Source organism: Desmodus rotundus, chromosome 1, assembly GCF_022682495.2.
Source record: "Desmodus rotundus isolate HL8 chromosome 1, HLdesRot8A.1, whole genome shotgun sequence".
NCBI lineage: Eukaryota > Metazoa > Chordata > Mammalia > Chiroptera > Phyllostomidae > Desmodus > Desmodus rotundus.
This window is the reverse complement of record NC_071387.1, coordinates 111325873-111342647: the sequence shown is the minus strand read 5'-3', so window position 1 is coordinate 111342647 and position 16775 is coordinate 111325873. Positions and strand designations below refer to the sequence as shown.

The window sequence follows — 16775 nt, the reverse complement described above, 5'->3', positions numbered from 1 at the left end:
TCAGTCCTAGGTTTCTACCACTGTGTGCTGTGTGACTTTTGGAAGGCACTCAATCTCTTTGAGTCTTAGTTGTCTTAACTGTACAATGGACATAATGAACATTTACTACCTTAGCTTAGAGTTGTTGTTAGGGTTAGAAAAGTTATATCATACAAAATACTTAGCACAGCCCCTGGCATACAGTCAATGTCTAATAAATGTGAACTATTATTATTTGGCTTGGAACTCAGAGAGTACACTGATCAGATAGAGTTTCTGTGGGTTGGAATGCAAAAGTTTTGTGCCTCAGACAGACCTGCTGTCAGCCAGATTGAGGTCAGAAATGCAACACCACAGGTGGCAGTGTGCACAGTGGGCTGCCTTCCTGCACTGGGTGGCACACTGGCAGGATGTCTATGGTCCAGGCCACTTTACTTAATCACCTCTCCAACAGCTTCCTCTTTGGCGTTGAAGACTGTTCTCAGCAATGACCCTTTGTCCCCTCCAGGAATGAGAGACAATTGTCCTTTCAGCACCTTGATCTCTGTGTCACAATCTGGATTTTTTCTCCCAGTAACTTGATGGGCAAACAATATAGATCCTGTAGTTTCTTCACTAAATTGACAACAGATGAGCTATGGAAAGGTACTTTCACAGAGGCCAGTGCTGGAGCAAGAGAAGGAAGAGAAAAGAGAGCTAGAGAGAGAGAGAGAGAGACAGAGAGAGAGAGAGAGAGAGAGAGAGAAGGAAGGAAGGTTTTGAACAGGAGTTAGATTATCAGTGAAAGCTGTAGTGGCCTCCTATGTATGTCCTGGTCCGAATGTCCCTCTTGTGAGGATGGAGCTGTACCAACCATTGCCCCCAAAAGTAAAGAACAGGAAAAGGTGGAAGCTGATATCATCCAGCAGCAAGAAGAGTGGGACCAAAAGAGGAAGATGAAGCTTAAGCAGGAGCAAGGCTGGAGTGGAAACATAAGGTTCGGAAGTGTCAGTTTTGGCCCTCCCAATCCTGGTCCCAATGGAGGAACATATGATGATTTTGATGCCAGGATACTTGAGGTAAGAAATGTTTTTAATACGACAGCAAAAGAGGAAAGAAAGAGATCAGTCCATGTCCTTGTCACCATGGGAAATGGCAATGGAGCCGCAAGCTTTGCCACTGGGAAAGCAAGTGAACAGATGACACTTTCAGAAAAGTAAGAACAGAGCAGTTGACTACTTGCATTATATAGAATGATATAAAGACCATGCAATATTCCATGACATCTCTTTAACATTTATTTTTTTCCTTTTGTTTTATTTTTAAAATTTTTTATTGTTATCATATTACAGTTGTCCCAATTTTTTTGCCCTTTGCCTTCCACTGCCCAGCTCAACCCCTGCTCTCACAGTCAATCCCCATACCATTGTCCATGTCCATGGGTCATTCATACATGTTCTTTGACTAATCCCTCCCCCTTCTTTCCACCATTATCTCCCTCCCCCACTCCTCTAGTCACTGTCAGTCTATTCCATGTTTCCATGCCTCTGGTTCTATTTTGCTCATTAGTTTATTTTGTTCATTATATGACTCTTACAGGGGAGATCATATGGTATTTGTCTTTCACTGACTAGCTTATTGCACTTAGCACAATATTCTCCAGTTCCATCCATGCTGTTGCAAAAGATAGGAGTTCCTTCTTTCTTTCTGTTGCATAGTATTCCATTATGTAAATGTACCACACACTCACCTACTGATGGGCATATAGGCTATTTCTAGCACTTGGTTATTGTAAATAGTGCTGCTATGAACACAGGGATGCATAGGTTCTTTTGAATTGTTGATTCAGGATTCTTAGGGTATAATACCAGCAGTGGGATCACTGGGTCAAAAGGCAGTTCCATTTTTAATTTTTTGAGTAAATTCCATACTGTTTTCCACAGTGGCTGTACCAGTCTGCATTCCCACCAACAGTCCACTAGGGTTCCCTTTTCTCCACATCCTCACCAGCACTTATTGTTTGTTGATGTATTAATGATGGCCATTCGGACAGGTGGGATATGATATTTCATTGTGGTTTTAATTTGCACCACTCTGATGGCCAGTGATGTTGAGCATCTTTTCATAGGTCTATGGGACTTCTGCATGTCCTCCTTGGAGAAGTGTCTATTTAGGCCCTTTGCCCATTTTTTAATTGGATTGTCTGTCTTCCTGGCATTGAATCGTATGATTTCTTTATATATTTTAGAGGTTAAACACTTTTCCAATGTATTATTATAAAGGCCACATACAAGAAACCTACTGCCAACATCATACTCAATGGGCAAAAACTAAAAGTTTTCCCCTTAAGATCAGGAATAAGACGAAGGTGTCCTCTTTCACCACTCTTATTCAGCATAGTACTGGAAGTTCTAGCCACAGCAATCAGACAAGAAAAAAAATCAATAGAAGGCATCCAAATTGGAAAGGAGGAATAAAACTGTCATTATTCACAGAAGACATGATAGTGTACATAGAAAACCTTATAGTCTCCACCAAAAAACTACTTGACCTAATAAGTGAATTTGGCAAAATAGTGGTATAAAAAATCAATATTCAGAAATCAATGGCATTTTTGCACACCAACAATGAACTATCAGAAAGAGAAACTAGGGAAAAAATCCTATTTACTATAGCAACCAGAAAAATAAAGTACCTAGGAATAAATTTAACCAAGGAGGTAAAAGACCTGTACTCAGAAAACTATAGAATACTGAGGAAAGAAATTGAAGAAGATACAAATAAATGGAAACATATACCCTGTTCATGGATTGGAAGAATTAACATCACTAAAATGTCCATACTACCCAAAGCAATCTATATATTCAATGCAATTCCTATAGATTAAATGCAATTTCTATTAAAAATAACAATGGCATATTCCACAGATCTAGAATAAATATTTCAAAAATTTATATGGAACAAAAAAGACCCCGAATAGCCTCAGCAATCTTGAGAAAGAAGAACAAAGTAGGAGGGATCACAATACCTGATATCAAACTATAATACAAGGTCTCTGTAATCAAGAATAGACACATACATCAATGGAACAGAATGGAGAGCCCAGAAATAAACCCAAGTCTCTGTGATCAATTAATATTTGGCAAAGGAGGCACGAGTATACACTGGAGTAAAACAGTCTCTTCAATGAATGGTGTTGGCAGAACTGGACTGGTACATGCAAAAAAAAAAAAAGAAGAAGAAGAAGAAAGAAAGAAACTAGACCACCAACTTACACCATACACAAAAATAAACTCAAAATAGATAAAAGACTTAAATATAAGTTGTGACACCATAAAAGTCCTAGAGGAAAACATAGGCAAGAAAACTTCTGATACCTCCTTCACATTTAAAAGAACATACATCAAGATGAAGAAACAACCCAGAGGCTATGGCCTCTGCTGCCACTGGGCCATCATCACCATTTGCCATCTCACTTGCATCAAAGACATGTTTGCCAAGGTCTCGGGGTCCCCGAAGAGCTCGACCTCACCCAGGGCCTCTTCCATGGGCTCTCTCACCAGGGAATCTGCCAACAGCTGGCTGATAAGTTCCAGGAAGAGCACAACCCTCTGCCCACCTTGGTCGCTTCACATCAGGGGGCCTTGAGAAAGGATCCAGAGCCAGAAGATGAGGTCCCCAAACATCATTGGACTAGGAGGAGGTGAAGACCACCCAGGAAATCAAGGATGCATATGGTCAGGTTTAAAGAGAGCCGCCCCTGAGCTCCCTCAGCCTCACACACCACAGTGTCAGTGGGGTCAGCCTCTGGAGGAGACTCAATCTCACGCTGTGGAAAGTCAGGGGTTTTGTTGTTTGTTTGTTTGTTTGTTTTCAGGAAAGACCAACCTTAACTTTTTTATTTACAAATAATAAATAATTATAGTTTTAACTTAAAGAAATGTTAATCCCACATCTACAGCTCTTACAAGTTAAGTGAAAGGTATGCCTTCCCCTTTCTCATTCCCTCCTCTCCACCTCAACACCTTAAGGATGGGGTAAGGGGGTATAAAGAGCTAAACACACACCCACCACCATCACCACCACCACCTCTTTGCATGTCTGTCATTGGAAAAGGAGAGAACTTTTCATAGGATCTGAAATTGGAGGTTTAAACTGGACCTGGCTATGAGTTTTAATAGCTGGAAGTAATCAGAAAGTTATGGGATCCTCTTCTACCCAGTAGGGTAGAAATTTAACACACAGTTGATAATAGATTTTAAAACAAAAACCAAAAAACCAAACTGCTCCATGTTTGTACCCTGTGGAGTTGAAACTTCTTCCCAAATTATCCGTCATTTACTACACATATTATGCTAAGACCTTTACAGACTTTACCTCACTTAAACCCCTCAACAATCCTGACCCCCATCTAACAGATGGAGAAACTGAGGCTCAAAGAAATAAAGTAACTTGCTCAAAGGACTCCAGCTAAAAAATGATCAGAGTGAAGATTCAAACCCAGGTTTGCCCACCCACACAGCCCTGGCTCTTCCCCCTACAGTGAGCGGTTACCTCTATATTACCTTCACCTGACTCAGTTTGCAAAACCCCCCTGGGCCTCCTCAATTCCACTCTGAAGGCGGTAGCCCCAGCCTGTTAAATGGGCTCTGTGGGAGAAGATTATAATTGTGCCTGACCGCAAGGTCTGCAGGGAGTTAATAAATTATTCCAAGAGAATATTTGTACTGAAGGCCTTATTGACTAGAGTCTATTTCCTGAGCTGGCACATTTTTTTCTCCCCTCAGTAACTGTTGCAAAGCAAGTTCAAATGCATATGTTGATGCCTCATCTATAGGACCCCTTGCTTATCTCCAAGGATACATTGCCAAAGCTGGCCTGCCAGTCCAGGCCATTGTAAAGGGACAATCCTAGGAGAAAAAAAGGTAAATCTTAGGGGTCCCAGGTTTTCATAGAAAAAGCACTTTGGTTCCTTTCTTTATGTTTTTCAAATGACTATCACTTTTCTCCCTCCCATCCTCATCTTTTTCCCTAAAATAACCACAACTGATTCATTGCAGTACTACGATATCCAATAAATAGAAACAACCCAAATGTCCACCAGTAGGGAAATAGGTCAGTAAACCATGGTACGGCCATCCAACAGAGTGCTGTGAAATCATGCCAAAGGATGAGCAAGAGCTCTGTGCCCCCAATGCAGAGTGGTCTCCAGTTTATATCTTTTCAATGAAATTAGCAAGGTTTAGAAAAGAACATACAGAATATTTATTTACATTAGCAAAATGAAAAACAATAGAAGGATAATCAGCAGAAAATGGTTCCCCGGGGTGGAGAGAGAAGGACAGCAGTCATAGGAGGGCAAGCAGGGCTTCTCTGACCCAAGGAACAGGGGTACAACAAGGAAGGAGGCATGGGGAGTGGTCCACCTGGCCACATGCAGTCAATAAGGTACACAGTATGTAGAGAATTTTAAAAAATTAATAATAAAAGTAAGTACGAAATGCAATGTGATGTCATGGATTGGATCCTGGGGCCAAAAAGAGAGACATTCATGGAAAAACTGGTGAAATCTGAGTAAAGTCTGTAGTTTCACTGATAGGTAGTATTATTTCAATGTTAGTTTCTTAGTTTTGACAAACGTACCAAGGTTATGGAAGATGCTGATATTCAGGGGAGTTGGATGAAGGGTAAATAAGGGAATTCTCTATGCCATCCTCACAACTTTTCTATAAATCTAAAATTATTCCAAAATAAAAGGTTTATATTTTTAAATAAATGAGGTGTGTGGAATGGCATATGAATGAATAAGCATGATGAAATCACAGGGAAGCAACTAAGTTCATCTGTTTTCAATTATCATCATGGATGGCAATGCTAAACAATATTCATGATAGAACGCCCCCTGTCCCCACTGGGGCCACCACTCAGCAGCACCCCCTCTTCATAACCCTGTGCTCTAAGGATACTTTCTATACCATTTTTAGTTTGCAATAATGTAAACATTTTCTTTATACAAAAATAAAATAAAATTTCAAAACAAAATGGAAAGAGCCATGATATCAGGCATAAATAACCCAAATGTGAGATTCCCTGCCAAGAACCCCTGTCTCGTCCAGGTTATGGCAACTCTCACCAAATCCTTCAGGAGTAAAACAATCATGGTGGGATTCAAGTCCAGGTCCACCCAAGCCCAGATCCCACCAGCTTTCTGATGGACCTTCTCAGGGGCAACGAAACATGAATCACACATCAGAATGGGAACCTGAAGTTCTTCTTCTGTCCTTCTAGAGGTGTCAACAGGGACACGAAGATTTCATCAACCGGAGGGGCACTTTGCCCTTGTATTGGAAGTCTGCTCTTCCAGGGAGGTCAAGTTGGCAGAGCCTCAAGCACTGAACCTGGTGCCCAGAGGCAGTGGGCACAGCAGAATAGCAACCGAGCACAGGCCTGGTCCGTTCAGGTCAGCAAAGAATTCCTTTGAGCACAGGTGTCTCAGGGTTCTTTGCTGAAAGGAAGGCCCCTTCTCATGGAAACTCCCCACAAAGCACACATCATTGCCTCAGCCATGTGATTTCATACTTAATTATGGCTTATTTGTGGCATGTTTTCTGATAAGAGCCATCATTTCCAAGACCTTCAGGTAGGTGCCCACCTTGGAGCCTTTGAAAGAGTTTCTTCTTTGTCTCATTTTCCCCAAGATATCTGCATGGTGGACCCCCTCAGTTCTTCCAGGTCTTTGCTCAAAGCTACCTCCTCCTAGACGCCTTCCCTTGCCAGGTACACCCTCCTGTCACTCTCTATCCACTTACCCCGCTTTATTTATCCTCCTAATGCTTGCTGTCTCTTGGCATCTATCCACATGCTAACTTATTTGCTGTCTTCCTTCTCTGAAAGCTCCATAGGAGCAGGGTCTGTCCCCAATGCACTCCCAGAGCCTGCAGCTTCTCAGAGTAAACCGTAGGTGCAAGTGACCACGGCATGCTTACAAAGCAGAAAGAAGACCAGTGTGGCAAGAGGGAGAGTGCTAGGAGATGAGCTAAGAGTGATAGGCAGGGGCCAGATCACAAAGGCCTTTGTGGACCATGGCATGTGGTTTGGGTTTAATTCTGAGTATAATGGGTAGTCTCTGGAGAGCTGTAAGCTAGGATTCCATTTAATCTAAAGATCATTCTCACTCTTATATGAAGAGTACACTGAACAGGGCAAGAGGTAAAGCAGGGGGGCCAGTTATAAAAACTACTGGAATGCTCCAATGGAGATGGGATGGTGGCTTGGATTAGTGGGATAGCCCTGAAGATAAAGTAGAGAGACGGCTTGTGTATGTATCTTGGCCACTTGCTGATGAACTGGGTGTGGAATGTAGGAGAAAGAAAAAAGGCAAAGATGACTCCAAGTTTAAAAATCTGAACAACTTAAGGGAGATAAATGTTAATGGAAAAAATACAATAAAAATTAATAAAGAAAAGAAAAATTATTAATGTGAAAAAAAATCATCATTAATGTTTATTTAAAAATCCGAGTAACTGAGTGGATGGTTGTGGCATTTACTGAAATGGGAGAGTCTGGGGTCAGAGGGAAATATGCCTTGGGTGGAGGCAGGGGTGAAAAATGAAAAATGGCTCATGTTTTGTTCCATGAACACCAAGGAGCCAGAGGGGCTTGATAAAAGCTTTTGGAAACTACTAACCACTCCCCTCATCAGAGCTCACAGCCCTTTCCCTTCTAGCAAAAACTTCTTCCTTGCTTAGCCAAGCTCAGCTTCCTTGCACAGACAGAAAGGAAAGCAATTGTTGGATGCTCAAAAGGACCACAGCACAGATGGGTCTGTATTAGACTTTGTACCAGAACCCACCGGGTTCCTAATTTCCAAAGATGGCCCCCAGCATGCATGCCATTCTTCTTGTGAAGAAGCAAAGCCAATTTCCCCTCTCCCTTAGGCTGCCCTGGCCTTATGATCAGCAATGAGCAATCGAGTATGTGATGGAAGTGACGTGCCAGGTCTTCCAAGCCTTAGGAGGACTGGCAACTTTCACTCCCTGCCCATTAAAAACCAGCTGCTATGCTGGGAGAAGCCCAAGCCACACAGAGAAAACACATGGATAAGAACTGAGGCAATTCAGTTGAGCTCCCAGTCAATAGCTAGAACCAATTCAGCAACCATGAAAGTGAGCCACGTTGAACACTCCAGCCGAGTCGAACTCCCACATGACTGCAGCTCTAATTATGTCACACAGAGCAGGCCTGCCAGCTAAGCCTAGCCAGCTTCCAGAATCGTAGTGATAATGAATTAGTCTTAACATAAGTTTGTTGTGGTTTAATATCCAGCAACTGATAACACTCAATCTAATAACTACCATGTTTCCTTCACTCTAGGATTCGTTTGATGGAGTAGTAGGCCTATGCTAAGTGTACATATCAAATGAAATGAAAAATACATAATGATTTTAGAAACCTGAAAAATCTGTTCAATGTTTGTCTTAGAATCAAGAATGCTAAGACAAACAATGTCTTCGAATGTTTGACAACATTCTAAGGGGGATCCCCAAAAACCAGAATCTATTTATAAAAAATTATTTATAAACAATTACATGTTTAAACTTCAGTCACCTTCAAAGTATTCTCTATTTTATGCAATACACCTATCAAGACTTTTCTTTCTGTTACAGAGCAAGAGGGGGGGTGGGTCCTTCACGATAAATTATTACAGAAAGGATTCCCCCTTTCTGTCTCTGGAGGTTCCTTCCCCCACGCCCACCTGCTAGGTTCGCAATGCCCGCCGCCAGAGGAAAGACGTCTCTCAATGCCAGAGACTGGTGAAAAGGAAAGGAATTGTTTATTCAAAAGTTACACAAACTTAGAATAATGACCTAATGTCTTCAATAAGATACTAAAGTCCTTTAGAATACCCACAGATGCACAGTCCTTCCCTCTCCCTGTGCCCAGTCCGGGGTACCGTGTCTCAGGAAAAGAAGTAGAAGTCCGTGATTCAGGCTCCCGACACCATCAGCTGTGTGGCTGCTGCAATCTCCAGTTAATCCAAAGCCATGCGGCACCTTCTCATGGCCCACCAGCAAGAGCCCTTTCTCCCCTTTTCTTCCTGGCAAAATCTCTCCTGCTGCCTAAGCCGCGTGGCAAGAAGAAGCACTCCAAAACCTCGTGGTCCTCTCTACTCTCCTTCAGAACCACGTGATCCTTTTCCCCACTTCAGAACCACATGGACCTCTATCTATCTACTTGCTTCAGAGCCTCGTGGTTCTCCCATTTACTTCAGAGCTGCGTGGTCCACTCCCTATTTACTTTGGAGCCGCGTGGTCTCTTCTTCTCCCCCAAAACCTTGTGGTCCTCCCTACTCTTTGAAGCCGCGTGGTCTCTTCTTTCTATGGCTGCCGGTCCTAGGTTTAAATCCCAGTGCCCATCTTCCTTTGCAGCCCCATTTCTGACTCCTCCTACAGTCAGCTACACCTGCCAGCATCCCTGTATTCTTCCAGCTTTACTGGGCTGCCATAGTAAGTCTGGGCAGGTGTGGCCCCATGGCATGGAGCCAATCATCTCCACGCTCTCACGCAGGCCCTGTAACCAGGGGGAGTTACTTCCCAGTCCCATCCTGGGTGGAATTTGGTCCCATCCCCCTGGCTCAAAGCATGGCCACAGCTACTTAACACATCCATGAAACCAGTTAAAGGTTATAGATATGTTAAATGACTGTGCCAGGGGTTAGCTGCAAAGCTCTTGCTACCCAAAACAGCTCTGAATGGCCCTGTTCCATGTGTCCCATCCCCCCTGGCTCAGGCCTGTGGGGGTGAGGACATCCTACATACATTTTTCTAATATTTCCTGGGCACCCCGAGTCCTGCACCCCATTACAAATCCCTTCTTGGGGCCCTCCTCTTGGCTGCACCCTGCTTCATTTCCACTGCTCAAAACAGTTTTTGAACTTGTTGATGCCTTTTAGTGCTTCTGTCATTTTGTGTTTAACCTCTTTTACATCAGCCAACCATTTTCCTTTGAGGACTTTTTTCACCTGGGAAACAAAAAATAAGTTGCCTGGGGCGAGATTGGGTGAATAGGGAGGGTGGGGCATGGGGGTCAAGCCAAATTTAGTCAAAAACTCCTGAACACTCAGCAAGGTGTGGGTAGGTTCACTCATAAATCACCCATCATGAAATGGGCAAACACACTAAAAGAGTCTTCCAAAGAAATTCACTGAAGCCGAACCAGCCTCTCACAGTAACACTAGCTGGTACACTGAAACAGATGGGTTCCTAGAACATTCACCTAGTGGGGGAAGTCTGTACTACAAAAGGCCTGCCCTCCAGAAGATAATTCCAATTTGGGGGGCTCCCCCCACCCTTGTATGGCTACTACATGGTTCCAAGTTCTGTACCCTCCAGATTCTCACACTGACTTCAATTACATGCAGATAACAGAATTAATCTTTAGACAACTCATATTGCATCTGGCTTATCACCTGGTTTGTCCCTAAATTTACTGTTTCTTCAGAGTGAGCAGACATGTCCTGCTTTCTCCCTCTCAGGGCATCTTTCGATAACACCACTTTTTTTGATGAAGTAAGATACAGAAGCTGTCCTAAAACTCAATTTATGGAAGTGAGTGGAGGTCAGAGTTCAGACTGAAACTCCCAATCTTGCCTAATTAATGACACACGTTATTGCCCTGGCTCCCCTAACTGAAAGCAGCCTCCAGAGCTTGATGTGTTTTCCCAACAATAAAACGCAATAAATGAATTAGTGTCCTGAGGGAATAAAGGGAAAGCCACGAAAGATAGATGATGTCTCAACTAATTTTATGATTTATCGATCTCCACACTGCTCATTTTGCAATGTGGGAGAGCTCATTTTTCTGCCAGGCCCACAGTGGTGTCACCCTTGCTAATAGATATGATTACCATCCCCAAAACTGTGTTTGTGAAAATAAGAAGTGTGGCTTCTCTCTGCTGCTGACCTCAGCAGTTTTCTTTTATTATGTGTGCTGGACCTGCCAAGAACCCAAATTGATGCACTTATCCAGAAACTTGTTGGGCAGTCACGAGCATTTTTCTCATTTTTCTTCCAAACAAGTTCATCTTTAAGCAAGTGCAGATTCATGGTTTAAATTACAGAGTTGACACATCATCTGTTTCCAGTGTATGTAACCTCACAAGGAGGATCTTTTGTGAGGTGGGAGAGTAGCAAAGGGGAGAAAAGTGTCACCACTAACTGTTTTTGGCCCATATGACAACTTGAGTTTAAAGATATATTTGTCAGAACATAGCACAAACCAATTTGGATGGTTCAACAATTCCATCCAGCAAATATTGATTGGGTACAAGTATTGTGCTAAGTATTCTGGAAGTAGTCAGTCAGCCTGTATTCAGTAAATGTTCATTTAGTACCTACTATATGCTAAGTGGACGACACAGAGTGAACAAAATGGATGTTGCCTCTTTGCTCATAGAAATTATGCCCCACCGAGCAAAGACTGAATTTCAAAAGAAATGACTATGAAGAGAGTAGAACAGGATGTGTTAGCCAACCACGCCACAGCTGTGCTACATGGCACACAATCAGTGGCTTACGATTTATATCTGCTCCTGCCACTACGGTCAGCTTGGGTTTGGCTGATTTGGGCAGGGCTGGGCCCTAGGCCATCAGTTCAGATCAGGTCTATTCTGTGTGCCTCTCATTCTTCTGGGACCAGCAAGTTTCCCAGGGCATGTACCTCTCATGGCCATGGCAGAAGTGAGGAGTGGGAGCCCCAAACTTAGTTGACTTCAAATCTCTGCGCACTAACATCCTATTGGCCAAAACAAGTCATAAGGCCAAGCTCAAAATCATGGGGTAAGGAATTAAACTCCATCCACAGTTGGAGAGGGATGGGAGTGAACATCTGATGGGAAATAATCCAATCTACCATGGAGGGGGCCAGGGATTTAGGGGAGGCAGTCTTTCAAAGACAAAGCCTCAGAATTGAAACCTGAAAGAGCAGACCCATCTTGCCCCCAACCGGCTTAGTGATTTCTTTGTTCTTCGGTTGCCTCATGTGTGAAATGACAGGAGTCGCATGCCATGAGCAGATACTGCACTGCAATATATGGTGCATTCTAGACAGAAGTGTTGGGTGAACAAATGAATGCATATTTAGTGCAACATTATTTATAATTGTAAAAATATAGAAATTACTCAAAGGCCCTCAGTGAGGTAATAATTAAATAAATGGTGTGTCTGTACCTTGGAATATTATGTTACTATACAAAGTTTTCTCATTATAAAAATTCATCATTAAAAATTTGGAAAATACAGAATGATGCCAAGAAGAAAATGAAACTCATTCCCCAGAGGTAGCCCGTGGAGGATGTCCTGTCACTCTCTGTGGTATTTCACCCATGCACCCTCATGCACACACGTGTTTTTATCCAACACAACTGAAAGTATAGTGAACTTATGAATCAGAGTCCTGCTTTTCTCCCCTTAATATCATGTTGAGGTATTTTCCCATCTCTATAAATTTTTAGAAAAAGGTTTAATGGTGTGAGAAGTTGGTACTAATTTTATGAGGGTAGAAAACTGGAGTACAAACTTGTGTGTTCAACATGATTTCAATTTTACAATCATTTCACAGAGACAGGCATGTGTGTGCTGCATATGTCTGGATGAATGACTGTGAAGAAAGAGCCCCAATGTGAAGAATGGCTGTCTTTGGGTTGTGGGACTACAGTTCGCTGTCATCTTATTGTTGATATTTTTCTCCATCTTCTTCATGGTATATGATGAACATGTATTGCTATTCCAATTAAAAAAATGTGTTTAAACAGAGAGAATGAATTTGAAAGCAAATGAGGACGAGCTGGCTAATCACCTCTGATATATATATATGATTCTGTGGATCCATAAAACAGAAGTTTAAGGGAGCTCCAGGCTCACCTCAAACTCCCAGAGTTGCGTCTTCTGCTCAGGCTGAGCTTAGCAGTCACGGGACTGGCTGGAGAGGAGAGGCCCAGGCCAGGAGTCCATGGGACCCAGAGGGTCTGCCCCATTGGCTTGGGGGTCAGCAGATAAGGTGATAGATCCAGGTGGTCAGGCAAAGCCAAACACAGAGAAAAGTAGGCTGTAAGAATCCAGATGTTGGGAGGTCAGAAGATGGTGAGTGGCTACCCCTCACTCAGGCCCCAGACTCTCTGAACTAACACTCCCTGCAGGGCAGGACTGGAAGAAATTCTAAAGCCTGACCCTCAGGACTTCCCCACATCCTCACTCTCCTGACCAGGATGGGAAGGACAGTCTTGAATGTCACTTTCCCCATAGAAATTAGTGGAGAAGTTAAGGGCAGTGGAAACCTAACAGCATGACCTGTTAGGGCATCAGCAAATGCTGCCCCAGAACCCTTCAACACCCTGCTGTTGTCTGGGGAGAAAAGTCAAAGCTCTGTTAGCAGAGCTTCCAGGGCTTCCTCAAGTCCCTTCGGCAATCAGCCTCATTTCCCCTCTCTCCACTCACATTCATGCACACACACAGACATGCACATGTGTCCACACTTGCCAGGGCTTCGTTCATGCTGTTCCCTCTGCCTGGAATGCCTTTCCCTCACTTCCACTCCTTTAAACTCTACATCTCCAAAGCCATGTTCCAAGAAGTCTTTTTTAAAAACTGCTGTGTGAATTAAGCAAAAGAGAGGTTCTTTTTCGATCCAGGCCCCTATCCTTGCTGGTTGTGTGACCTTAGGCAAGCTGGATCATCCGTCTGATCCCAACTTGCTCATCAGTAAAATTAGATTATAAGGTAGCTGCTTCAAGGGTTAAAAGAGAAAATGTATTTCAAATATCTGTCAAAAATTAGGCAAATCAATTTCAATAAAGGCCAACAAATGTCAGGTGCCATGTCCTTCCTAGTATCAGTTCTCCACCCAGTTTTTTAGGTAGTATCTTGTCTATATTTTCACTACCTTCTGTCAGAGTTTCCTTTTAAGTTTCCTGGAGTCAAGGATAGTGCAATTGCTAAGAACAGCACCTCCAAATTTAGATGGAATTGGGTTGCATCCCAGCTATGACATCTCCTAGTTGTGTGATCTTGAACAAATCATTTCATCTCTCAGAGCCTCAGTTTTTCCCATGTGAAAATAGGTTTAAGGTTTAATATTGGGAAAGTTAAGTAGAACAGTACCTGGCACACAGGAAGTGCTGGAAGGGGGTTTATTACTGCTTCATGGGGTTATGATGAAGATCCAATGGGCTTGTGCCTGCAAAGCCCATATCCAGAGCCCTGGCTGGAATGTAGGGAGCCCTCCAAAACCATGAGTAACATAATCTGGCATTTGGTAAATAAGTCCAATGTCCCTCTCTCTCTACCCCCTCAGCAATTGTAGAGATGTCAGTCAATTCCTTTTCAGGCCAAAAATGCCTGTTCTCTTCAATTTGCTGTGGTCCCCTGAGTTAATTTAGCCATGCCCCCGCTCACCCAGGTCCTAAACCAGAGGACTCCTGGAGTCAAATAGGATCATCCTCTTGCACCTTGAGGACCCAGGGGCTAGGTAATGCACCGTCTGGCTAATTTGAAGCCAAGCAGAAACTGGCTCTGGAGAACATCCACCAGGCTCATTGCATTTCCTTCCCCGTAAAGGAACCCTACAGTCCAGCCCAGCCAGCTTCTCTCATGGACCAGCTAATGGGGTTACATGATTTCCACTCCCCAGGAAGCTGACTTTAATAATGGGATGCCAAGGAAAGAATGGTGCTAGCAGGGAGAGAGAGGGAAGGCAGGTGAGGGTATGACTCTGCATCTGAGTGACACATCCTATATGAAGTTGATTCATGTCGGAGCAAATCTGGGCAGGGACCAGCTGATTCCGGCAGTGAAGTTATTGCTCTGCCAGTTTAATATTTTGCCATCTGCTAACTGAAGGCTCCACTGCCTGCTGGGTCCTATAAAGACTTTTATTTATTATATTACACATGGCAACATCTGCCACCGGATGAGGCTGTACTCAGCGCCCTAATTAAACAAACACACACTCCTGCAATGGCAGAGGGCTGGGTCTCACTGTGAATCAGCAGAACTGTTGCAGGTAGTTAAAACTTGGAGAGTCCAGGTCAGAGGACTTTTCCAGAGAAAAGGCAGCCTGTGGGACACTTGGCTCCCCTCCTGATGGTGGCTAAAGATGTGCAGCTGATTAAAAGTAGGCTGGGGAAAAAAATGCTTTAAAAAATAGGCTGGTTTTAATCTCCTGTACCCTGCCTCACTCCCAAACAGAACTTGAATTTTCAGACCTGGTTTAGCCAGCAGTCAGAATTCCTGGTCTGCTTTTCCCACCACTCTCACTGATCCCCTGTCACTTTACATTTCCGTCTCGTTGTGCACACTCAGAAGTGCTGAATGTCCTAACTAAAACAAGAAGCCCCGCAGATGGGAAAATGAGTTCTGGAAGTTCCATTTATTTTTTCATTCGCGCATTCATTCATTCAATAAATATTGAATCTATTAGGTGACCTGCTGTATGAGATGAACTATATCTCTGTCTTCATAAAACTCACAGTTGACTGAAGTCTTCAAGTCAACGAACAGAAAAGACAATCACAGACTGCGATGTGTGCTAGGATGACGGTATTCATTTTCCATTGCTGCTGCAACAAGTCACCGCACACTCAGTGGCTTAAAACAACACAGATTCATTATCTTACAGTTATGTAGGTCAGAAGTCTGATGTGGGTCACACGGGGTTAAAATTAAGGTGTTGGCAGGCCTGTGTTCCTTCTGGCAACCCTAGGAAAGAATTCATTCTCCTGCCTTTCTCGAAAAGCTTCTAGAAACCACCTGTGTTCCTTGGCTCATGGATCCTTCCTCCATCTTTGAGGGCAGCAGCACAGCATCTCTCTGACCCTGCTCTTATTTCTTTCTCTGACTCTCCTCTTCTCCCTTCCTCTTCCAATTTTAAGGAATCAGTCTTGTGATTACATTCACCCAACCCAGATACTCCAGGAAAATCTCCCTAGTTGAAGGAGATCAATAGCCTTGAATCTATCTTCATTCTTAACTTACCTTTGCCATGTAACCTAACATATTCACAGGTTTGGGGATTCAGATGTGGACATCTTTGGGGAGTTGTTATTCTGCCTGTCACAATGGGCAAGGGGCTATTTTAGATATAGTGGCCTTAGGAGGGCTTCTCTGAGATGCAACAGTGACAATAGCTTGCAAGCAGAGAGGAAAGGAAGTTCAAAAACCCAGAGGCAGGAAAGAATTGGATTGGTCACAATATGAAAGGGAAACTAACCGTGGGCTTGAAACAGTCATAGAGAGTCATGGGCAAGGGAAAGGTGGCCCCAGCTGAAGCTGACAAAGTAAAAACAGGTCAGATTACATCACGTCTTACATGCCTTTCAGAGGCAGCCTGGTGCAATACTTAAAAGGTCAGATATAGAAAGGGAACATACTTTCACTAAGCACCTAGTTTTTAACAAGACTTGTGCTAAGACCTTTAAATATATTATCTTGTTTAATTCCTGTAACAAGTACATAAAATATGCTTTGCAATTCCCATCTTTCAGATGAGGGAGTAGTGACTTGTACAACTAAGTGGTAGAGACAGCATGTAAACCCTGAAATATCTGGCTCCAAAGCCCAGACTCTCCCCACCACACAATGCTGCTATCCAAATGATTTTGTCTCCGTGCATTTGTGATATGACTCCAGGATACTCTATCTCCCTGTTCCTCCTTTCATTGGATAGACAAGCTTCAGAACCCTAAAATAACATGCAGCCAAGGATCCCACTTAACTTGTGCTTTGTTTCTGTCTCCTTTATCAAGAGATGTATATGAAATTCCT

The 16775-nt window shown here is 43.2% G+C and overlaps 1 pseudogene; it reads left to right on the top strand.

Moving 5' to 3' along the window:
• Positions 1-560: 560 nt before the first annotated feature.
• LOC112314782 (small ribosomal subunit protein uS5m pseudogene) overlaps positions 561-16775 on the top strand; it is a 119142-nt pseudogene continuing 102927 nt past the window's right edge.